General features: G+C 46.4%; 2 long non-coding RNA genes and 1 pseudogene across 2 annotated transcripts in view; 1 reads left to right on the top strand and 2 right to left on the bottom strand.

Annotated features, from left to right (window-relative positions):
* The window catches only part of LOC150065233 (uncharacterized), a 256,479-nt gene that overhangs the window by 17,203 nt on the left and 215,209 nt on the right, over nucleotides 1-24,067 (bottom strand). The gene's annotated exons all lie outside the window — the stretch shown is intronic.
* Nucleotides 11-23,809, top strand: LOC150065243 (semaphorin-4D-like; annotated as a pseudogene).
* LOC150065244 (uncharacterized) lies at nucleotides 22,669-23,011 on the bottom strand. Its single transcript, XR_016534930.1, has 2 exons — nucleotides 22,840-23,011; nucleotides 22,669-22,767 (listed from the first exon to the last, which is right to left on the bottom strand). It is a non-coding gene; the product is annotated as an uncharacterized LOC150065244 (long non-coding RNA).

The following is a 24,067-nucleotide window of genomic DNA, read 5'->3' as shown; positions in this document are numbered from 1 at the left end:
AAGGTGGGGTCTTAAGCACACAGCCTTGCCCTATCCAGATGTGACCCTGGATAGGAGAGGATGACTCTCACCACTCCAAAGACTCCCAGAACTCTCAGGGATTCAACCTCCTGATTCCTTGTCTCACCAAAGTCAGAAAGTGACACACATCTCTGAGGGACTGCCTTGACAGGGAACACTTGCTAGGAGATCAGATGCACTGAAACAAATGCAACTCCACCAACTCTTCTAGTCCTGCAGAAGGGTTCAGAAAATGCTACTTGATGGTTGACCACGTGCTCCTCTGCTCCACAGATAGATGCAGGTGACTGAGCCTCAGAGAACATGCCCTGGGTCCTAGAACCTGCCCCAGCCCTCCCACGACCCACAGAACCGAGCCCTCTATGTCCTTTCTGTAGACAGCCATGGAGCTAGGGGTCAGACTCACTGGAGCCTGTAGGTGCCCAATTCTGAGAAGCCCTCCCCTGGACCTAGCCTGACCACAGCACCTGACTTCGGAAAAGTGAATCCCAGTGTGGGAGCTCCATTACCCAGTAGATTGAACTTGTGACTTGGGGAGACTGTGCATTCCACGTTGCTCTCTCCTAGCCGGCCTCCCCTCACAACTCCTAATGACTCATCTGACACAGTCATGGCTGTCCCCTGGACTGGACTCTGGTTTAAAGGTGCACCAATGCCATCCAACAGACAAGAGAAAGAAGAGAAAAGAGACTAAAGGAAATAATAGGACTGAGATTCAGCGAAGCGGGTCACTCTGTCCCCCTTTCTGTCTCAGTACTATCAGTGCCACCATGAGTGCCTCCTCCAGCCCCAGTGAATGTATGACCTGCGGAAATGGCAGAGATAAAATTAGACTAGTGAACTTATAGTTTATGCATATCCAGTTTATTATATCCTTAAATAGTCCAACACTACTTGTTCCACAGTCTGTGGAAAAAATAGGCCATTGTATGAAGAGGTCAGGGAGAGAAGCTCAGAACAGACTTTATAATTTGGACAAATAGCCAGGTGATTTTTATTTCCCCCCAGACAGATTGCCTCAACTACATTCAGGTGCTTCAACCTCTCAATGCCAGCTTCCTGTATGTGTGTGGGACCAGCGCGTTCCAGCCCACTTGTGACTACCTGGTAAGACCATGGACTTTCCCTGTGGGTCAGTTGGGGCTCACAACAGCCTGAACAGTGATTAAAGAAGAATGGAGAACTCTAAGGAGGCATAAGATCATTTGTACCCCCAAAACATGCGTGTATTATGAGGTCAGCCATGGAGACATCTCTCCGTGTGTGTGTGTGTGTGTGTGTGTGTGCGTGCGCGCCTGCAGGGCGGTCGGGGGGCGGGGGGAGCGGGGCGTGGTTAGTGATGCTTCTCTGTAAAGATTCACCACTCTTTGAAAAGAATGTACAGCCCACATGGCTCCTTTTTGTTCTTTGTCCACAGCTGAAGTGTGGCTCAAGGCAGGGTTCGGGGGATTCATGGCACTGGTGAAACACTCTAGAAAATGAACTGCTGACAGCTGCAGCTGTGTGCTTAGACCCCAGAAGCCTGGCTGAAAATCCAGATGTCTTAGGATGCCTTTGCTTTCATTCAATTGTAGAACTTAACATCCTTTGAGCTTCTGGGAAGAAATGAAGAAGGCAAAGGCAAGTGTCCCTACGATCCTGCACACAGTCACACATCCGTCATGGTTGGTGAGTCCTTCTCCTCAGGCTTTCTCCCTGGAGTTTATGGCCAAATGTTCTATGCTCACATAGAATAAGAAGTCCAATTCCTTCTTTTGTCTTTCTCCCCTGGTCTCATTTCTTTGTGTGTGTGGATGGGGAAGGGAAAGGGCTAGTACTGGGGTTTGTACTCAAAGTCTGGGCACTGTCCTTGAGCTTTATTGCTCAAGACAAGTGCTCTCCCACTTGAACCAGAGCTCTACTTATGGCTTTTTGATGGTTGATTGGAGGTAAGAGTCTCACAGACTTTCCTTCCTGGGCTGGATATGAACCATAACCCTTAGATCTCAGCCTTCTGAACAGCTAGTGTAAGCCACTAGGGCTGGCCCCCTGATCTCAGTGTGTGTGTGTGTGTGTGTGTGTGTGTGTGTGTGTGTGTGTGTGTGTGTATGTTGATACTCTGGCTTGAGTTCCAGGGCCTGAGCACTCTCCCTGAGCTTCTTTTGCTTAAAGCTATCACTTTGCCACTTGAGCCACAGCTCTACTTCTCGGTTCTCTTCCCCCCCACCCCCACGTAGTTTATTGCAGATGAGAATCTCATGGACTTTCTTGCCTAGCTGTCTTAGAACTCTGATCCTCAAATCCTAGCCTCTTGAGTAGCTAGGATTACAGATGTGAGCCACTGGTGACTGGCCCTGGTCTCATTTTAATATCAGCTGCCTCAAAAGTAGGTATTTATCCTTTGGCACAGACTCCTGAAGAAGAGTTGAAATCATCATTCAAAGGGATAGCCACCACTGAGGTAGCAATACTACTTTATATCCATCTTTGGTAATCACTGTTCAGACATTCCTCTTTGGGAGAGAGGTTAGCCCCGGAAACATGAGCTGCCTACAGTGGTCTCATGTTTCAGCAGTGGCCTGTAGCTCTTAGAGGTATGTACTACTATACAGTGCCTAGATTAGAATAATTCCATTCACAGTTTTTCCACTCTATGATGAAGGGAGGTACATTGTATGGCCATTCAACATTTTCCTTTAGTGCAATGTTCAGTGCATTGCACCAATTTCTCAGCACCTGATTTCAAAACAGACCTTGAGTGAGGAGCTTTGGCCCTCCGTATAGACTACATAAGTGTTCTGAGCACAAGTATGGTTGGCAAGGTAAACTATGTTGTTTGAATGAAAGTGTGTCTCAAGTGACAGTGTTTTCAACTTGGGATGGTTCTGTAACATATGGTATAGAAAGGTGCATTTGTCATTCCTTCATTGGATGTGAGAAGTGGTTGCTTGCATCCAGTCACTGCTTGGAAACCTCAGTGATGCAATTGAACATGGCATCCACTGTTATTCCAAAGAAAAGACATGGCTGCAGGAACTAGAGGGCATCTCAGAAGTTGGGAAGCTGCTTTTGTCTTCTACAGTGGTACTTAATTTACAAAGAAATTTATCTTGATGCCACAAAGGAGGGGTTGTTCTAATTATTTTTTTTAATCTCCCTCTTCCATGTTCCTGGGGTATTAAAGATGGAGAGCTATATTCTGGGACAGAATAGAATTTTTTAGGAAGCCAGTACACCATCTCTCGAAATCCTTCCCACAATGTTTTGCGTGCAGAAGACAACATCCAATGGCTGTATGGTAAGATGCTCTGTAATGGTAAGATGTTACAGTGCTCTCTGGGTGGCCACTTCTCTTCTTGTTTTCCCTGACCTTTCAGCATCCTGGACTGTTTACACCTTAGAGGCAATGGAACTTTTCAGAGACTTGGCCAGAAACCAGGGCATCCTATTTGGTTTATTCGATGCTAACAGAGCACTATGTTAAGGTCATATTAACCTCCTATGCTGAGAGATTTCTGTAACTGACCCTTGACTTAATGACAAACTCAGATTTGTCACATTAGGAGTTATTTTGGCATGACAATAAAAGCTCAGGTTTTATGCCACACCTCCAGCGCCTGCTACCTCCAGATGACAGCTGGCTTATGTGTGACTCTGGGAACAGGTGGTAAGGTGCTGGTGATTGGCTTTTTCCTGTGGAGAGGGGAGTGGCCAGAGATATTCTAGGACTCCTTAAAACCTCTAGACAACCTTTGGGGATGGATACTGTGGTCTGATATGCAGAGGCAGCTGACTTCTCTTCAGAGTTGGCCAGAGTCTTAGAGCAACTGCTTCGTTTGGCCAGGGTCAATTGGTTTGGGTCTGTACTTTATAGCAGAAGAGGCTCTGCTTTCCAGCAGGAACATTGTCTTGTAGGGCCAGAATCAGGGCCATCTTTCTGAACTTGAGGACAGTGAGGCAGACATGACTGGGCATGGTACTGTCACCATTCCTGGCTCTGTAGTTTGATTCCAACATGGCACACACACTCCAGATATATTTGTAGGGAAGTCCCTGACCCCAAAGCTGCACTGACTGCCTGTGACACCATGGGAGTAGGTGGTGACACACTCTGTGTAAGGACAATCAGTCTCGTGTCTCTGCAGAGCCTAGATTCGTCTATTCGGATGTGATCCGGAAAAGCTCTGATAGTCCTGGGCATGATGATGACAAGGTTTACTTCTTCTTCACTGAAGTGTCTATGGAGTATGACTTTATTTCCAAGTTAAAGGTCCCCCGCGTTGCCAGAGTGTGCAAGGTGAGCCCTGATCTCCCTGCTGACCTAGAAGTTCTTTCCATTCTGTGGGAGCAGGCCTGGAAAAGCATCTTTTCCTGCCCCCCCCCAATCCCTTCCTGCCATATCATTCACTGTTGAGAGGCCTGGCAGGTTCCATATATTTGTTATCAGAACCCCAGCTCTCTTCCCTCCTCCCTCTCCCTCCACCAAGTGTCCACGGGAACTAAGATGACAACGGCACCCAGGCTGCACCCCTTAGCACTGTCCTTAGACCTCCCCAAGGCTGTAGGAAAAGTTAGGCTTTGTTGAGTGTGCCAAGTAGATTCTCTGGGACTTAGAATCCCACTATTAGGAGCTCTTAGTCAACTCAAGAATGAATCACAAATTAGTAAGGGAAGGCTAAGAAGTGAGAACTACACTTCAAAATGTTTATCAGGCCCAAAGCTTGAAGTATATGTGTGTGGAGATATTGGTGGCAAGGATGTATGTTCTTTTTAATTTTTGCCAGTCCTGAGGCTTGAACTCAGGGCCTGAGCACTGTCCTTGGCCTTTTTCAAGGTTAGAGCTCTACCACTTGAGCCACAGCACCACTTCTGGCTCTTTCTATGTATGTGCTACCATGGAATCAAATTTGGATCTTTGTGCATGCTTAGGCAAGCACTCTACCACTAGGCCAAACTCCCAGCCTGGCAAGGATGTCTTAAAAGCAGATGCATAACACCAGACAACTGCCATGGGTAGAGTTAGCAAACCTCAAGGTAGCTTAGCTGGCATTTTAGGAAAGGCAGGGTGACATCAGGACTCACAAAAGATGATTAGCTGCAGCTAATCCTCCATGGAAGTCATTCAGTTCCCAGTTGCCCGGTGACCTTTCCATGAGGTGATCATTATTGGAACCTCTCCAGTCAGTAAGAGTGATCTCATGCCACCGATACACACAATTGGAGGCTTAAGTGTGCTCTCCCCTTAACAGCCTAGCACACGAGGCAGAAAGTGGGTGCTGTGTGTATCTGAGTTGTTTGTCTAGCTCTTCTCTAGCCAGGGCTCACTTAGTTATCAGGTTTCTCTTAACCCATGGCTATCTCACTTCCCAGCTTGCAGAGCAGTGAACCACCCCTGTTCAGGCCAGGATGGTGCATGGCAGTCCTAGTGGATGGTTAATGCAAGAGCAGGGCTCCCAGAAGGTATTTGAGCCACTCTTAACAGCAGCCCAGCCTGAGGTGTCCGTGCCTTCACTCTCCACCACCACTGTAGTTCCATAGCTGTCAGGATATGAACAATGGACCTACTTTGACTAATCGTGACACCTAGCCCTGGGATAAGGGTTTGCATGGCATCCATGACCAAGATCATGCAATATACCCCACCAAATTCATGCTATGAGGCTTGGCCTAAGGACTTCTGTCGTCCCCTCAGAATCCTTTTCTTGTCCTGTATCTTGTCTCACTGCCGGTCTGAGATGTGCACTTATCTCCCCATCGATGCCACGCTGTACACACAGACCTCAGATGCCTATGAGTCTGCTAAAACATCAGAAGGAAAAATAAAGGCTTCTTACATGCTTCATCATTTGCCTTCCTATGATTACATGGTAGACATGAGAAAGGAGTAGGCTTGCATTGTGTCCCAGATAAAAGAAGACTCTTTCATGTTATATTCTTTGGCAAGCATGCCTTCTATTTTTAGTTCACTGGTTTCCAGGACCCATTCATTCTAAGAATTCCCAGTGGATGCCTAAAACCACAGACAACGCTGAATCTTTATGCACTGTTTTCCTATACACATATGCCTTAGTCTATAAAGTAGATAAAATAAGGCATTAGCTGTAATAAATGATAAATAGAACAGAATCTCAATCTCTGTAACTGAAATCATGGGGAGGTAACCATAGAGAAGGTAGATCAGTTTTATTCTCTCCCAGCCATGAAGTCCTGAGAGTTCACAGTTGACTCCTCTCAGCCCTTGGCCACTGCACAGTGTTTAAGGACCACCTAGTTGTCAGCATGGAATCAGAAGTTTGGATCTGTCAAAGAGGACATGCATCCATTTATCCAAGAGAAGTCTCATGTCTAGAGGCTGCCTGCCACCAACCAGGTCCATATGGTTCACTTACAGGTTATTTGGAGATGGACAGGAGCCAAGAAACAGTCTCATTGATTCAGAACCCAGTGGCATTCAGAGTGCTGTGGAACAGTTGTAACTAGATGAGTTATCATTAGATGAGTTTTAAGAGAGAGGATTTTTATTTGTTTTATTTTGAGCCAGAAAGCCTGATCTGAGCTAGCAGGAAAGTGTCTGCTTTCCTTTTACTCAGCAAGGCTTGTCCAAGTCATGCTATAAACTACTGAGGTTGGGTATTACACCCTGCATGCAGACCACATGCGGATGGGACATCCAGGTTCCCTTACCATGTCTTGTCTCTGGGGTTTCAGGGAGACCGAGGGGGTCTGAGGATCTTACAGAAGAAGTGGACCTCTTTCCTGAAGGCTAGGCTGATCTGCTCCCAGGCAGACATAGGTCTGACCTTCGACATATTACAAGATGTCTTTATACTGCGGTCCCCAGACCTCAAAGAGCCTGTGTTCTATGCACTCTTCACCTCACAGCTGTAAGTGCTGCCCTGGGAAAATGGCATCTGTTCCCCAGTGCCCAGCTTCACTTCATGCACTCACATGGCCTGTCCTTTGCAGGAACAACGTGGGCCTGTCAGCAGTGTGTGCCTACACGCTATCCATGGTGGAGGCAGTGTTCTCTCATGGCAAGTACATGCAGAGGGTCACAGTGGAGAAGTCTCACATCAAGTGGGTACCTACTATGATCTGGTGCCCACTCCACGGCCTGGAGAGGTGAGCAGGGCAGGGGCTCTAAGGGAAAGGTTTTTGTCCCTGTTCAAGAGTCTAGGACCCACAAGTGCAGGGCCTCCTAGAAGGTGAGTCTTCTGGCCACCATGCGTCTATACCATGCCCAGCATCCACTGGGCCTGAGAACTAAAGAGGGCAACTTTACCCTTTTCTGTATATTGTGCAACAAGTCTCAGAACACTCTTCCCAAAGGAATGTGCTACTGTCTATTTTTGTGGAACTGATTTTGCACAATGCAGTTCAGTTTCCTGCAGAGAAACACATAATTTCTCTACCAGTGATTTTCACTGTCATGAACTATTCTGTCTACTAGTCAATAGGAGTCCCTTTTTTTTCTTTGCCAGTTCTGGGCTTGAACTCAGGGTCTGGGCCCTGTCCTTGGACTTTCTCAAGGCCAAAACTCTACCACTTGAGCCTCAGCACTACTTCTGGCTTTTTTCTATGTATGTGGTACTGAGGAATCGAACCTGGGTCTTCCTGCATGCTAGGCAAGAACTCTACTACTAGGCCAAACTCTGGGCCCAATAGGAGTCACTTTTTATTTTCTTCTAAGACAAAAAGAATAAAAAAGAAGTTTTAAGCTAATTTGGATGCCCCACTCATTGTTTGTCATGTAGTAAATGGGCCCTAACCTGTCTCCCCCACCCCTCCCCACCAGCTCTGGATATCTGGCCCTGACCAGACATAATCAGTTCTTTCTTTTGTGTGCACTGTGTTCAATAAAAATTAGTTTCTTGTACTCACTAACTTTGGGAAGGTCCCAAATTTTAGGAAGCTGGCACCATTTTTCCTCTTTCTCTGTTATTATGGTGGGAATGCCCAGTCTGAGGGTCATATACAACCTGAGAAATTATTTGGCACATGATGGGGCAGCCATGAAAACTTCCAGTCGGTCTTATTGGTTGTCTCTAGCCTGCCTGTCTATTATTGATAATATTAAATGGCTGGAGAATGATGTTATCAATATCCAAAATGGCCTCTAGAAGAAAAAAGTTGCTTACCCTTATTTAACATTAGACTGTTTTTTGTCAATGTTTGTTAGAATCCTCATCTTTATGGGAAAATTATTATGACAACATGCCTTTAATTTCCAAAGTTTGGAAATTTGTTCACTGGTAGTTAATTCTATACACTGATGATCTGTCAAAATCAGTCACATTGTATGGATGTGAGTTGCATCCTCTGGCTTCTGGGAAGAAGTTCTTTAGCTATCCTCTGTCACCATTCTTTGGAGACTAGTCAGTGTGGATCCCTCAGTGCTATACTTTACATGATTCCCAGCGCTGTCCTTGATTGGTGATGGACAGGCATGTTCACCAGGGAAACTTTTGCCTTCACAGTGCATCAACAGCGAGACACATGCAGCCAACTACACCAGCTCTTTGAATTTACCAACCCAAACACTGTTATTTGTTAAAGACCACCCTTTGATGGATGACTCAGTGACTCCATAGACAACAGGCCCACATTCATCATAAAAGATGTGAACTACACCCAGATTGTGGTGGATAGGACCCAGGCTCTGGATGGAACCATCTATGATGTCATGTTTCTCAGCACAGGTAGGTTCTGGGGAAGTCACAGTCAAAGTGTGTCTGTGTCCTTGGGTAAGAGACTGGAAGTGTACTTAAGATCCTTTGTGGGTAGATCTGACATCTCTCTTCAGGTAGGCCAAGTAGTTATAAAAGCATGAAAGAATTATGGCATCTGGGCTTCCAGATCTCTGTGACTAGAGAGCTTGTTTGAACATTCAAGGCTTGGCCTGCATCTGGGATGGGCTCCTGCAAAGAAGTCCCTGTTGTGGGAATGGAGTGATACCCTTGAGTGCTGCAATTGTGAGCACTGAGCATCCTGGCATTTCCTAAGTGCTGCTTGGAGGCTTTTTTCCTATCCCTGGAAGGAGCCAGGCTGAGATAGGTCCTGATCTGTGGCTGGGGATGGGGGGAATACACTTCCTTTAGGACCAGTACTCTTGCCACAGCAGCTGACAGAGCCTTAAGCCCACCCTGAGGACTTCCCAGCTGATTTGTATGCCCTAGGAATAAAAGCTTATGCTTTGTGTGCCAGGAGTTTGGCCTAGTAGTAGAGTACTTGCCCAGCATCCATGAAGACCTGGCTTCAATTCCTCGGTACTGCATATATATATATATATAGAAAAAGCCTGAAATGGTGCTGTGGCTCAAGTGCAGAGCACTAGACTTAAGACAGCCCAAGGACAGTGCTCAGGCCATGAGTACAAGCCCCAGGACTGGCAAAAAAAAAGCTTATGCTTTGTAAGAAAATCAGAATAACCTGTAACTTGAGTTTCAAATAGATTATTTGTCAGAGGCTTTCTCTTTTAGTTCTTGTGCAACACTGTCCTCTTAATTGAAGCATCTAATTGAGGGAGTAATTTGGGAGTGCAGAAGGGGGAGTATTGGCTCCTGAGTGACCTTGGTGACCTTGATTTGGTGACCTAGGTGTGTCCCTCTGGGGCTGCCTCACTGACCTGTGGTTTTGGCCTTGCAGATCAGGGCACCTTGTACAAAGCAGTCAGCCTAAAGAATGGTATGCATGTCATTGAGGAGACACAGCTTTTCCAGAAACCTGAACCAGTTCAAACCCTACTATTGTCTTCGAAGAAGGTAACGGGGCCCAGACAGCAGGTCTGGTGGCTGCCTTGGTGCGTGGCTTTGCAGGGCTGTCATGTGATACTGGCTAAGCTAGTGTTGGCCATGCTGTTTTTCCTGGCCCAGATGTGCTAGCCTTCAGAATGGAGGAAGGCAGAACTAGGGAGACAGAACTTCACTGAGTTCCTACAGCACAAGGCCAGTGTCAAGGTGAAACAGTCCTTGCATCATGGGAAGGAATGTTCTTGTTACCTGAACCAGTGAGATCAGACTGTGTTGGCTCTATGTCATGGTAAATACAGACTTGTCCATGTATGAACTCCTAAGAGAAACAATAGGATACTTAATAGCTCATTATTGACATCGTGCTTCCTCCTGAATGTTTTCTGCTAAGAAATTGACAGTGGATTCTGGAGGATGGGAAGCTGGAAGTCTGGCCTATAGGCCCTTAATTCAGCCTGTAGCTCCATTTATCCTGGAGAAGACATAGAATAGGCCTCCTCTTAGACTCTGGTTTTAGCATGCCATGAGCTTGTTATGGCTAATAATAATAATAAAAATAATCATCATCATATTTTTTCTGTTCACCTTATAAAAACAGCAGGGCCAGGCACGGATGGTCCATACCTGCATATCCTAGCTACTCAGGAGGCTGAGATCTGAGGATCATAGTTCAAAGCCAGCCTGGGTAGGGAAATCTATGAGACTCTTATCTCCAATTAACCACCTAAAATCTGGAAGTTTAGCAGTTTCTCCAGGTGGTAGAACATGAGCCTTGAGGAAAAAAAAAAAGCTCAGGGACAGTGCCCAGGCTCTGAATTCAAACTCCATGACCACACAAAAAAGTACAGCAAAGGTATCAATGTATGTGAATGAATGTACCTTCTCTCTGGCAAATATCATGTAACCCTTTTATTAAGCACAATAAAAATATTTTTTGAAAAAAAGTATAGCAAAACCCTTTACCTGGAGAGTTGTATAGGAATGGCTTAGGTTGGAAGTATTGGATTTCACCCTGCTGATTGTAGCTTACCATCATCCGTCACATTTCCACCTGGCTGTGGAAAGTGTTACTACCCTCTTTTACACCTAAAATGGAGCAACGAAGAACAGAATGTAGACAAGTCCATTTCCTGAGGGCTGTGTATTGGCCTTGTTTCCCTGGGCAGCCAGCCATGTGCTCTGCACCTCTGATTCTTCCCCATAGGTGGAAAGGCACCTCCTCTCTGGGTCACCGTGACAGTTCCACAGCCTTGTGAAGCACCACTTCCACAGTGAGAAGCTGTGAGCTATGCCTATACCTGTCTCTACCAAAAGGTGGCACAGAGCAAGAGACTTGCTCAGTTCTTGTCTGAATGCACCACATACACCATGCATCTATCACGTGTACCCCGTATCCTACCACATACTCCACACATGAGATCAGACATACATCCTATCACACAACACACTACATACACCACAGACATGCTGTGTGTTCACTACATTACACCATACTCATACAGCCAGTACCCCACCACATACCATACATACATATCATAGTAAACATACACAGACACCATTTGTCACACCACAGACTTTACACTTACCACATGCAAACCACACACATCAAACACCATGCATAACAAAACACCACACACTATACTACATATAACATACATTCTCCAGGAACATCATATCCAACATCACACAACTACATGCACCACATACTTAGCACACACACACACACACACACACACACACACACATCTAAACAAGCAGCTGTAGCAGGGATCCACAAGCATCAGCCCCTGTGGGTATGATATTTCTAGAAATTCTGCCTGTGGGTACCAGTGCAGCTAGCTGACCCCAAACTCCTGGGACCACAGCAGGCAGAACTCCAAGGTGGCCCTTCATGTGGATGGATGCTCATGGTGTGATGGTAGACTAGAGAGTCGCTACAAATACATGCATCAGTCACCATACAACCCAAGGCAGGCTCCCACTGTCTCCCTGAAAAATACCTGGCAGACAGAGCCCAAAGGGCACCTGTAGCAATGCGACTTTATACAGCAACAGGACCCCAGTGCCGACAGTGTTTAAGCTTCAGGACCAGCCAACAACCAGCTCGGAGAGCTCTGTTCAGCCTCCTGACTCTAGCAACTCAAACCCCAACCCGTGTAAGTGTGTGGTAAGCAAGTGGATGGGGAGAAGTCAGGGTCCAGGCCAAGCTAGGCTGCTGAAACCTCTACAGGTGAGGATATTAGAGAAGGGTTCTACTGGACCCCTGGACAAAATAGTGCCTTCTTGAGGATATGTCAGCCATGAATTATGGGGAACTTCCACACATCCTTGATGGAGGCAAACGTGGATGTGTACGTGTGTGTCTTTACCCTTTTTGTGCCTGTTGTCATAAAGCATGGAGTGATTAGCACATGGAGAGGCCTGGAGCAGCAGCTACACAGGAGTGTGACCAGTGGCCCTGGGTCAGGGAGAGATGGTCTGATAGGGTGATCACTGTGGCTGACAGGATCTCAGCACAGCCATGGCTATGTGTCTAGGTGATGGGGTCAGTGTGGGAGGGGTTTACTTCAACCAGACAGCCATGCGCTTTACACGTGTTCCTTATAAAATACAATTTTGTTTTTATTCTTAAAGCGCTGCACAGAAAGCTTATTTCATTAGACAGATAATGAGTCCACTTCCTTTTGGCCAAGGCCTCCTGTCTGCTTTCTCTTAGTTGCCCCCTCCTGTCCCCACCCACAAGTTGTATAGTTCATTTTCTACATCATTTCTACTGAGTACCACGCGTGCATTTGTTTATCCTTTGTCCCTCCATTTCTGCACCCAACGAGACTGAAACAAACAAACAGAACAACAAAAAGCAAAAGCAAACAATACATTCATGAACCAACCACGTTGGTTCTTACATTAACCCCCCTCTCCAGCCCAGACGGTGACCCTACCTGCTGATGCCAGTCAACTTCATGTCCTTTTTAAGCACTGCCCATATCATCCCGCATACTCAGACTTGGTTGGTGAGAGAACACCAACCTCCTCCTCTGCCCTACCACTCTCCAAATGATGCCTATAGTTCTCACAGTGCCACACAGCCTTGGCCCTCAGCCATGGCAGACTGAAGGAATGCCCGTGACAAACATTCCAGGCGGCTCCTATCTATCCACGGTCTGAACGTGGCTGGTACACAGGGTACTCTGCACTTGATTCTACAGCCCAGCGGTGATGCTCTTGACTTCATCTCTAAGGGAATGCGAAGCTCATGTGGAACCAAGGCCAGATTTTAGGAAGCAGCATTGGGTTCCTAAATGAATGTATATGGATCTAAGCTGTGGGAAGTTAGACTTTGGTAGAGGGTGTAAACCTTAATCTTGGGCTAAATCTTAGGGCTTGACCATATGCCTGTTTTAACTGCTCCAGGCTGTCTGCATTTCTTGGCACATGATCATTTCCTCCATCTTCACAGCAAAGGGTAGATCTGATTTTTTTTTTTTTTGCCAGTCCTGGGCTTGGGCTCAGGGCCTGAGCACTGTCCTTGGACTTTCTCAAGGCTTAGCACTCTACCACGTGAGCCTCAGCACCACTTCCAGCTTTTTTTTTTTCTATGTATGTGGTACCAAGGAATTGAACCCAGGTCTTTGTGCATGTTAGGCAAGCACTCTACCACTAGGCCAAACTTCCGGCCCAGAATCTGAATATTTCATGTCATGAAGGCTGCTTTGGCATGAAGACTACTGAGGACTGAAGGCATGTGAGAGAGAGCCAAAGCTGGATACTCTACACGCCATCCTTTCTGTCTAAAAGCAAGGCATACGTTCCCCTTTATAGCACAATCGGTAGCAGTTGGACATGAGCTATGAGATTTGTAAAAAGAACCTGAAAGGCACAATCCTTTGTTCGGTGTATACATGATGAACTATCCTTCTCTTGTTCTCTTTTTCTCCATCTCTCTCTGTATCTTGCACATTCTCTCTGCCTGCGGACTTGTTCATTTGCTTACTGACATGCTTCAAGCTATATTCCTAAGGTTAACTTTCCTCTGGAGTATTGGTCATCTGATGTCCTTCATGTAGTCCTAGTGAAAAACAGTCCCTGGTTTTATCAGTTGAAAGTGGGCTACTCTGACCAGACATACCTTTGGCCATCACGATGGCACTCTAATCTCACTGTGTTTTTCACTCTGTTCCCCTGGGGGTTTCCTTAGCTGGTCATGTGCAGAGTGAATCCTGGGACATGTCATAATTCTTGGCTTTCCCTATACAGCCTGCTCCTGTATAGGAACTTGACACTCCACACTCCTAAACTTGCCAGGTGCCTAAGTGGGTATAATGCCTGGGTGGATGTAACGATTTGTGTTTCAGAGGCAAGCCACTTCCACCTTGAAAAGACCATTTTTGTATATACTTTCTAGTATCTTTTTTGGTGGGGAGAAGGGGAATCTTGGGGCTTGAACTCAAGGCTTAGGTACTGTCCCTAAGCTTTTAATTAATTAATTTATTTTGTTCCAGGCTAGTGATCTACCACTTGAGACAGCTCCAATTCTACCTTTACTCAGAGTTTCTTGGAAACAAGTGTCTCAGGGATTTTCCTGCCTGGGTTGACTTTGAAAATGCGATCCTCAGATTTCAGCCTCCTGAGTAACGAGGATTATGTTCATGAGCCACCGGTGCCTGCAAACTTCCTATTCTTAACACACCTTGAAATCAATCTCATATTTTTTTTGCCAGTCCTGGGCCTTAAGCTCAGGGCATGAGCACTGTCTGTGGGCTTTCTCAGGGCTAGAGCTCTACCACTTGAGCCACAGCACCATTTCTGGCTTTTTTGCTATGTATGTGGTACCAAGGAATCGAACCTGGGTCTTTGAGCATCCGAGGCAAGCACTGTACCACTAGGCCAAACTCCTGGCCCCAATCTCATATTTTTGAAACTGGATTGGAATCTCTTGCAGAGAACAATCCATGTGGCAGCAAATGTGGAAACAAATGTGGCATCTGCTTCCCTATTCCCATATTAGGAAGACTAGATATTGCTCCAGCATAGGTCCTTGCACAAACAATTGTTATCTACCATATTGCCCAGTCCCTTCCCCAAATTTACTATCCTTTTCCTTGTCTAGTCATGTTTGTGCAGTGTTTCACCTTTCCATAAAGTGGAATGTCAGCCTCATTCTCACTGCGTCTTTGAATTGTCACTGCTTTTCTCTGTAGCACCAGTAAGAGGAGATATTAAAACTTGCCTAGCTTCTCCCTTGGGCCATCTAGAGTCATCTTCTCATTCCAGGGTCTTTAATGCAATCATATTTGGAAAATCCTACCCTTTAACCAGGTAACCTAAGTTCCCCACAGTACTCACCTTCCCTCTGGTCTACAGAGCAGTTTCTTATCTTTTGGGGTTGTTTCTGCCCAGACTTCCTTGCCATGTCTCTATTCCCAGGCCAGTGTATCTCTTAATTTTCTAACTTTCACCAACTTGGGCCATCAAAACTGGATGGCTGGTATGCACTTCCATTTATAGACCCCAGAGGTGTGACTCCACCTGCAAGGCCACCCTCGCTGTGTGTCACTGACTACCAGCCAGCCGCCATTCCTCTGACGTAGGGGCCACAAGTTTCAAAGTTTCCATCAGATCTGCAACCACACAGCCTGGAGCCTGAAGTCTGGGCAAGCCCCTGCCAACCCACACAGAACTATTTTGCAGGAAGACATAAAAAGACAAGCAAGCGTGAGCTGGTCTGAGCAGCACGGCGAACAACCTGCTGTCATTGTCATTCACAGCCCACCATAGATCAGTGTCTCCAACTGACCATATTTCCATCTGGAATGGATTTCTAAACCTGCTGCATTTGCAAAAGCCTGCATGCTTTCATTGCTTACAAAATTACACTCCTTTTTTGATTGCTGTCCTTAATGTACTATGTTATCTCTCATCTCTTTTGCTGTCCCTTGGTTATCTCATATTGTTACAATATTTCACCTTGTTAACTGATATATTTTATATGTGCTTAATTGGTTATTTGAAATTGGATAGGGAAGGAGGAAAATCAAGATGATCTGATGGAGGGTGGGAGGGAAATGGGGACCATGTCATGAGAAAGGGTATCAATGTGAAGTTATGCACCTTTTGTCTGGTGACTATAATGTAACCCTTCTATTAATCACAATAAAAAGTATTTCAGGGCCGGGAGTATTTGGCCTAGTGGTTAAAGTGCTTGCCTAGCATGCATGAAGACCCCGGTTCGATTCCTCGGTACCACATACATAGGAAAAAGCCAGAAGTGGTGCTGAGGCTCAAGTGGTAGAGCTCTAGCCTTGAGAAAGTCCAAGGACAGTGCTCAGACCCTGAGCTCAAGCCCGGGACTGGCCAAAAAAAAAAAAGTATTTCAAAAAAAGAAGAGTGGGAGGAGGGAGGGAGGGAAATGGCGACTATGACATGAGAAAGGGTATCAATATTTGCGAAGTAATGTATCTTCTATCTGGTGAATATAATGTAATCCTTCCATTAATTACAATAAAAATATATGAAAAAATTACACTCCTTTTTTAAAGCCCAAGTGTCATGTTTTATTTTTTCAAAATTTAGCAAATTAACTTAAAAATGACTTTGCTGGAAGAATTACTCAACCAACTGTTACCTTTTCCTCTATGGAAAGATGTTACAGTACAATAGAGTCCCAAAATATACATTTGTCACCTTTTAAACAGAGAGAGAGAAAATATTCATGTGAGAGGCACAAGTTTCATTAATATTGTCCCAACAAATAGATGGGAAAGTATAAAAACTTATATCAGTTGGCCCAGTCCCCATGAAATAGCCAGCCCCCACGCCCATCCCCCACGAAGATCACATGCTGCCACATTTCTCAAAGCTAAGCACTTTAAGGCACATCCTATTGTGTCCTGCCAAGTCTTGCAATGTCATGAACCTCAAGACACATCATGCTTAGTTCCTCTTTTCCAGCCTGGCTCCATCCCTACTTGGGGAAAGAGGAAATGCAGAAGGAAGCAAATACGTAGACGAGGAAAGGAAGGGCCCAGAGCCAGCAAGCCAGAGTGGTTATACGTGTAAGGCTTGCCGAAAGGAAACTCCACGCAGTTTAAGAGGTGAAGGTTTTTTTGAGAGAGAGAAAGAGAGAAAACAGACCTACAGCCGCACAAGATGGAGTCAGGTGGAAGAAAGAGAGCTTATGGCCGGAAGTGAGACATTATATAGGGGGAGGAGTGTGGCTACAGCGGGAGCGGATGTGACCTCAGAGGATGAAGAAATACTTCAGACTGGGGGACCTCCCACTGGGGGACATGACAGTTGCCAGGGTTACAGTCTGGATGGGGATTTCCAGGGTGCACAGAACGCCAAGGGAAGGAATCATTTCTCCCAGGCAGACCTAACATTCCCACTTTCTGATAATTATAAAGGGGCGCCGACTCTTTCTGGCTATTTCCTGCTGACAAGGGGCGTCGATATTGGGGGACGAAGGTGAGGATATTATCCGTCCAAGAGAAGGAAACGGTGACTGTCCCATGGTAATGAGCCTGTGTCCCTGGATGAAGTCCAAGTGAAGTCTTATGAGGTCAAGTCTAAACGATAAGAAAGAAAAACTTGAGTGATTTAGAGATAACAAAAGCAATGAGGTGAAGAGGAATACAGAGGAGATCTAATGGAGGGGGAGAAGGGAAAACAATTAGCTCGGCATTACTCACCCTCATCTTCTTCTGAGATACGAGGCAGGTTTACCTTGGTAGGTCTGATAGAAGGGCAATCATACCTTTGTGTCATCATTGGTATAGGAGGTTCAGGAACAGAAGCAGTAGCCCTCTTTACTCTTGACAGATGAATCCTCTGTGGCTGTCCATTGAGCTTCACTGCAGTAGGAGTGGTCAATAGGACCTGGTGTGGGCCTGTCCACTTAGGATGTAAACCAGATGGATCAAGGGTCTTGAGAAAGACTTGATCCCTAGGCAATATTGGAGGAGAAGGGAAAGGGCCTTGGTGGGGCTGGGGAAGGCATTCAGCAGCATGTTGGCGTAACATGTGTCTAAGAAAAGTTAGGACAGGAAGATAATCCATTAATGGAGCCTTTGTGCCATCAGTGGGGAAATTTCCCAGGAGGAAAGGTCTTCCATACATTAGATCAAATGGGCTAAGAAAAGTAGGACTCTGGGGGAGGCACGTAAGCGAGTGAGAGCAAAAGGTAACAGTTCTGGCCAGGATTGCTGAAGTTCTAAAGAAAGCTTGGTGAGTTGTGTTTTTAGGAGAGCACTTGCTCTTTCAACCTTTTGAAGACTGGGGTCTATAAGGAATGAGAAGGTTCCACTGGACATTTAAAGAGGCTGCTACCTGTTAGGTCACTTTGGAGATGAAGTCAGGTCCATTGTCAGATTGAAGTGACCTGGGTAAACCGAACCTAGGAATAATTTCTTTTAGTAAGACAGAAGTGACAGTATCTGCAGTCTCTGATGTTGTGGGATAAGCCTCTATCCATCCTGAAAAAGTATCTACCATAGTTAGAAGGTATCTCTGTCGCTTACATGGGGGCATATGACTGAAATCTACCTGCCAGCCTTCTCCCAGGGTATGCCCCCGGAGTTGGTGTGTGGGGAATGCAGCTGGTCAGAAACCGCCCTGTGGGGAAGTAAGGGAACAAATAGGACAGGTTTGGGTAACAGTTTTTAGTCATGTGATTAGGCCAGGACAATAGATTAAAGATTTCAGAAGGTGGGAAAGAGGCTTGTATCCTATGTGTAGGGCCTGGTGAATCTGAGACAGGAAGCTGTCTGCTTGTGTTTTGGGAAGAACTAGTCGTCCTCCCAGGGTCCTCCATCCCTGCGCTTCCTGGGAGGCTCCCTGTTGAGTAAGTTCCTCGAGCTCCTGTGGGGTATAAGAGGGTTGGATCGGAGGCAGTACCAGGAGTAAGGGAGCTGGAAGTTGTCTCTGGGCCGCTAGCTTTGCCTCCTGGTCTGCCTTTGAATTACCTACCCTGATGACATCCGGTCCTGTCCCATGACCCCGGCAGTGAATGACGGCTACCTGTTGGGGAAGGGAAGCCGCTTCCAGGAGCTTTAAGATAAGTGGAGCATTAGTGACAGGGGTGCCTTTTGTGGACAGGAAGCCTGGCTCCTTCCAGATGGCTGCATGGGAATGGAGAATATGATAGGCGTATTTTGAATCTGTATAGATGTTAATCCTCCGACCCCTAGCTAGGGTTAAGGCCCTAGTGAAGGCTATAAGTTCTGCCTTTTGTGAGGTGGTGCCAGGGGGAAGGGGGCTGCTTTCAATAATGGCGTGATTGTTAACAAGAGCATAGCCTGCAACCCGACTGCCCAGGGAGGTAGATGTGGAACTGCCATCAATATACCAGGTGTCTTCTGGGTTAGAGAGAGGCGCGTCCAAGATACCTGTAAAGTGGGGTGTGAGTTCTGCCAAGGTCTCTGTACATGAATGAAAAAGAGAGTTAGAGTTGGATGGAAGCAAAGTGGCTGGATTAAGAGGGGGGCAACTTTCCAATGAGAAGTTGGAATTTTCAATGAATGTTGCATGAAACAACCGTAAGCGGGAAGGGGAAAGGGAGGACAGAGCTTTATGAGATAAAAGGTCCTTTAGTCTGCGGTGGGCTGGCCGAATGTGAGTTTTGTGCTCCTCTGAGCCAGAGTAGCTGCTGCGGCCACAGCTTGAAGGCATCCTGGCCAGCCTTTTACCGTTGGGTCCAGCTGTTTTGAGAGGTAGGCCACAGGTTTGAAAGATGGGCCCGACATTTGTCCAAGAGCCCCAAGGACAATTCCCTGCCTCTCAGTGACATAGAGTATAAAGGGTTTTGAAAGATTGGGTAGAGCCAGTGCTGGAGCCTAAAGAAGTGCCTGCTTCAGTACTTTAAATGGGCTATCAGTGGGATTTGTGTGGTCCGGTGGCTCTTGTTGGGAGCCCTTGTTTGCCTCATAAAGCGGTTTGGCCAAGGTAGCAAAGCCAGGTATCCAAATATGAAGAAAGCCTGCCAGTCCCAGGAAGGAAAGAATGTCCTCCTTGGTTTGAGGGCCAGAGAGAGGCTTTTCTGTCAAGAGTAATTCTGCTCTCAGTGGGAGTTATGGACAGACCCAGATATGGTACCTCTGGCTTTGTTATCTGGGCCTTGGAAGAGGAGACTCTATATCCTTTGGACAGTAGAAAGTTAAGGAGGTCAGCTGTATGTTGATGAGCCAGCTCAAGGGAGGGGCTGCAGAGCAAGAGGTCATCCACATACTGAAGGATGACACTAGGAGACACTTGAAGAGAAAGGAGATCCCTTGCTAATGCTTGTCCAAAAAGGTGAGGGCGGCCCCGAAAGCCCTGGGGGAGGACTGTCCAGGTCAGCTGTTGTGCCTGGGAGGTGTCCCCGGTTCAGGCAGCAAATGTAAGGCTTGCCGAAAGGAAACTCCACGCAGTTTAAGAGGTGAAGGTTTATTGAGAGAGAGAAAGAGAGAAAACAGACCTACAGCCGCACAAGATGGAGTCAGGCGGAAGAAAGTGAGCTTATGGCCGGAAGTGAGACATTATATAGGGGGGAGGAGTGTGGCCACAGTGGAAGCGGATGTGACCTCAGAGGATGAAGAAATACTTCAGACTGGGGGACCTCCCACTGAGGGACATGACAGTTGCCAGGGTTACAGTCTGGGCGGGGATTTCCAGGGTGCACAGAACGCCAAGTGAAGGAATCATTTCTCCCAGGCAGACCCAACAATATGGATAAGAAAGTAACAGTCTAAACAGGTCAGCATGACTTCAACTTTATTAGATCCATTCCCAATGTGTAGGGTTCGAAATAGAAAAACAAAAACAAGACTAACAAAATAGACGGCTGCACCAAAAAATGACGAATTCACATCACATTGAAGATGACGCTGTCACACAGACATAGAAATAAAGTTATGGAATAAAAATTCTCCTGATAATGGACGTTTCCAGATGAGAAGGGAGAGAGTAAGATGAGCATGAAAATCATACTACCCACTTACATCTTTAGTAACAGTCACAGAAGTCACTGGGAATGGGGCTGGGTACACACGACTAGCCCTCAGTCCCCCGGGGCATCCGAGTTGGTGAACCTCAGTTCACACTTGGCATTGACTAGCTTTTGTCTGGTGGAGAGCTCACTGGTCGTCCATGAGTCTGGTCACTCTGTGGAGACTCTGCTCGTGTCCAGCGCCAGCTTGGACTGCTCTCCATTCTGCTGGGAGCAGCTCATGAGTTTCACCAGGTCAGAACAATCCTAACTGGGCTTCTTCCTGACTAGCAGGCTGAGCAGAATTCCAAGCACCGTCTGAGCAAGTAGCCTTTATAGCAGACATAGGCCCAGAGGAAGAGGAGGAAGAGGAAGGGGATCATGAAGGAGCCTTGGTCGCTTGGCTTGAGACACACTACCGTCTTTGAGTAGGGGGAACTGTGTTATGAGTATTTTCATGGTGTTTAAGGCTTGGGAAGGGAGATGACGGCTCTGGGGGATGGTGGTCTGAATGGCTAGCATCGAGGGAAAATCATCCAGGTGGATGGCACTTTGTGTTACTCTACATTTTCCCTTCCTAGCAGTCAGGGTTCAGGCCATTTTTCGCCTCCAGTATATATCTCTTCAGCACGTGAGAGATGGTAGTGTTGCCTACCCTCTCCACCGACAGGCAGCTGTATATCCCGTTGTCTCTCTCTGACAGGTTGAAGATGATCAAATTTTTCGTACTTGGAAAATTGTATTTATATCCTATGATATTCAACATGTTATTCTGGAACTTCCATACTACCCGGGCTGTGTTGGACTTCTGGGGGCATTTGAGGTATGCTGTACAATGCTTGGCATAAAAAATCTTCTGGTAATAATCTACTCCTAGAACAAAAAAAGTAGTGTGTGTAGGTGTGTAAACTCTATGGTTGCAAGTATATTCACCTACCTCCAAAAATAAAATAATTTCCACAGATTAAACAGAGCTTTGACCCATTGCACAAGATGAAACTTCAGGAGCACTAAGACGAAGACATACATGACCAAATGGTAAGATGAGCTCCAGACAGCAGCTCTTGGGAACAAGCAAACAAGGGAGCTCTGAGCAGCAGAAATCTCATCTCCTACTCTAGGTCCCAGGAAAAAGCTCATCAGCCAGGGAGGCCGAGGTCTAATGAGCTGCACATCTGCTGACCCTGAAGAGGCTTACGCTGGGTGTCTGTCTCCCCTTCTTTTCCATCTGTCCTCTCCAGAAGCCTGCTGTCTACTCAGAGAAATGAGGACGAATGGGACAGAGAATCCCAGCTTCATTCAGTCCCTGCCTCTGGTTACCCAGCTGACCTCCAGGAGGCGGCCAAGGCCAGATGGAAGCCATGAGAACCAGTTAAGGATGGTAGGGCTCTTGTCTGAGGTGCTTGAGATTAGATGTGTTTTGGATTTCTTTGGAATATAAGTATATGTCACATTAGGTGTCCAGAAATCATTTGTTTCAAGTGAATCTAATGGGCATAGTCTGAAGGGAAATGTATACAATTTTTTAAAATAATCTTGCCCATGAAAATTATACTTACAATGTAGGATTTGGCACATGTGGTATCACATTGGCATTCAAAATGTTTCAGATTGAGAAAGGGAGGGAGGGAAAGGCTGACAGTGCCCTAAAAGAAATGTACTCTTTACCTTAGTAACTGTAACTCCTCAGTACATTGCCTTTATAATAACAACATAAGATTTAAAAACATTTCAGATTTGTGGATTTGGGGTGAGACCTGTCCCACCTGAACTCAAGTACTTTCTGTTGTCATCGTTAATACGACTTGTTTTTGTTTACTGACATCCAGATAAGCAGAACTGGAAGAGTACTTGCAGACAATGCGTTCTTTCCAAAGAAATAAGGAGTAGAGTATATAACATGACATGTGGCTTGGCTAAAGGAGGGGAACACACAAACACACACACACACATATGAGTGGTTGATTGACCTAGTTGTTCCTGATGGGATGGTATAAGAGGGAGAACTCACTTGGGCATGAGGACACATCACCACTCATGTCCTGGATGCAAGTCCTGCAAAATAAAAGGATACCTATCATTCCCTGCTCACTCATACAGGCTCTTGCCACAGTACCCAGCCCATACCTGCTGGTGCAGTCCCTGGTCTTGGGGAGAGCCATACAGGCATCCTCAGATGGGCTCCAGGCACAGTACGGATCCCGCGCTAGCACACACTCCCCACAGCTGCTGTGCTTCCTGCAGAAGGCCAGAGGGACCTGGACCACTCCTGAGTTGGAGCTGGCATAGACAAACTTGCTGCCCTGTGGTGATGGAAGCAAAGAAGAGCAGGCTTAACCTAGACCCTAGTGAGACAAGGGTTCTGAGATCCTCCAGCCCCTCTGCAACTTGATAAGAATGACCTGGAGTGCTGTGTGCAGGGAGAAAGGCCTCTCTAAGGCAGAATTATCCAGTCAGAGGACTACAGAGAGCCAAGACCACTCTTCACTACAGCTTGTGTGAGAGTCAAGGCAGTGTGTTGAGTGTAAGGGGACAAGGCTAAGTGGGCCTTTGGCCTGAATGCCCCCTCTGCCAGTCTCTTGTGCCCGTTTCTCTTTCAGGAGCAGGCTGATCAACCCCATCTAACTCTCCTGGCCTGTGGAGGGGATCTCCTTGCCTGACTCCCTGGTTGCCTTCCTTCTCTCATTGCAGGTGAGACATTGTCATAGGCAGAAAGCAAACAACACAGGCTCAAGAACAACTCATTCTGGCACAAATGACAGAGTTCATCCGCACAGACAGAGCACTGTATCCCTGCAGCTTGAGTCCAGCTCCATGTGTGAAGACACCATTAGCATGTGCAAAGAATGAGCAGAAGCTTGGTGATCCAAACCAATGTGGAATACCACCAGTGGACTTTCACTCCTCTGTGCCTGAGAGGGGAAATCAGCCGCCGAGCTCCTGTGTGGACCTACCTCAAGACAAGCACTTCACAGACTCTGAGACCCTGGCATCGTATGTCCCCTGCTCCAGGTCAAGTCCAGCAGCTGACCTGGTGACCTCACAATGCTCACAGGCTATCATTACTGTTAGTTATTTCTATAAAACCATCTTTTGGGCTGGGAATTCTTTTTGTTTTTCTTTCCATATATTTTCTCTTATAATTAATAGAAGAGTTACATTAGATTCACCAGATAGAAGGTGCATTACTTCACAAACATTTATACCCTTTCTCATGTCTTGGGCCCCATTTCCCTCCCCTCACCCCACTCCTCATTTGCTGTTGCTGATCCTGGGGTTTGATGGGGTTGATCAAGTCTTGATGCTTTCCCTGAGTTCAGACGCTCAAGGCTAGCTCACTGCCACTTTAAGACGA

The sequence above is a fragment of the Megascapheus bottae genome, chromosome 3 (genome assembly GCF_031878675.1).
Source record: "Megascapheus bottae isolate mThoBot1 chromosome 3, mThoBot2.hap1, whole genome shotgun sequence".
Lineage (NCBI taxonomy): Eukaryota > Metazoa > Chordata > Mammalia > Rodentia > Geomyidae > Megascapheus > Megascapheus bottae.
This window is presented reverse-complemented; position numbering and strand designations above follow the sequence as displayed.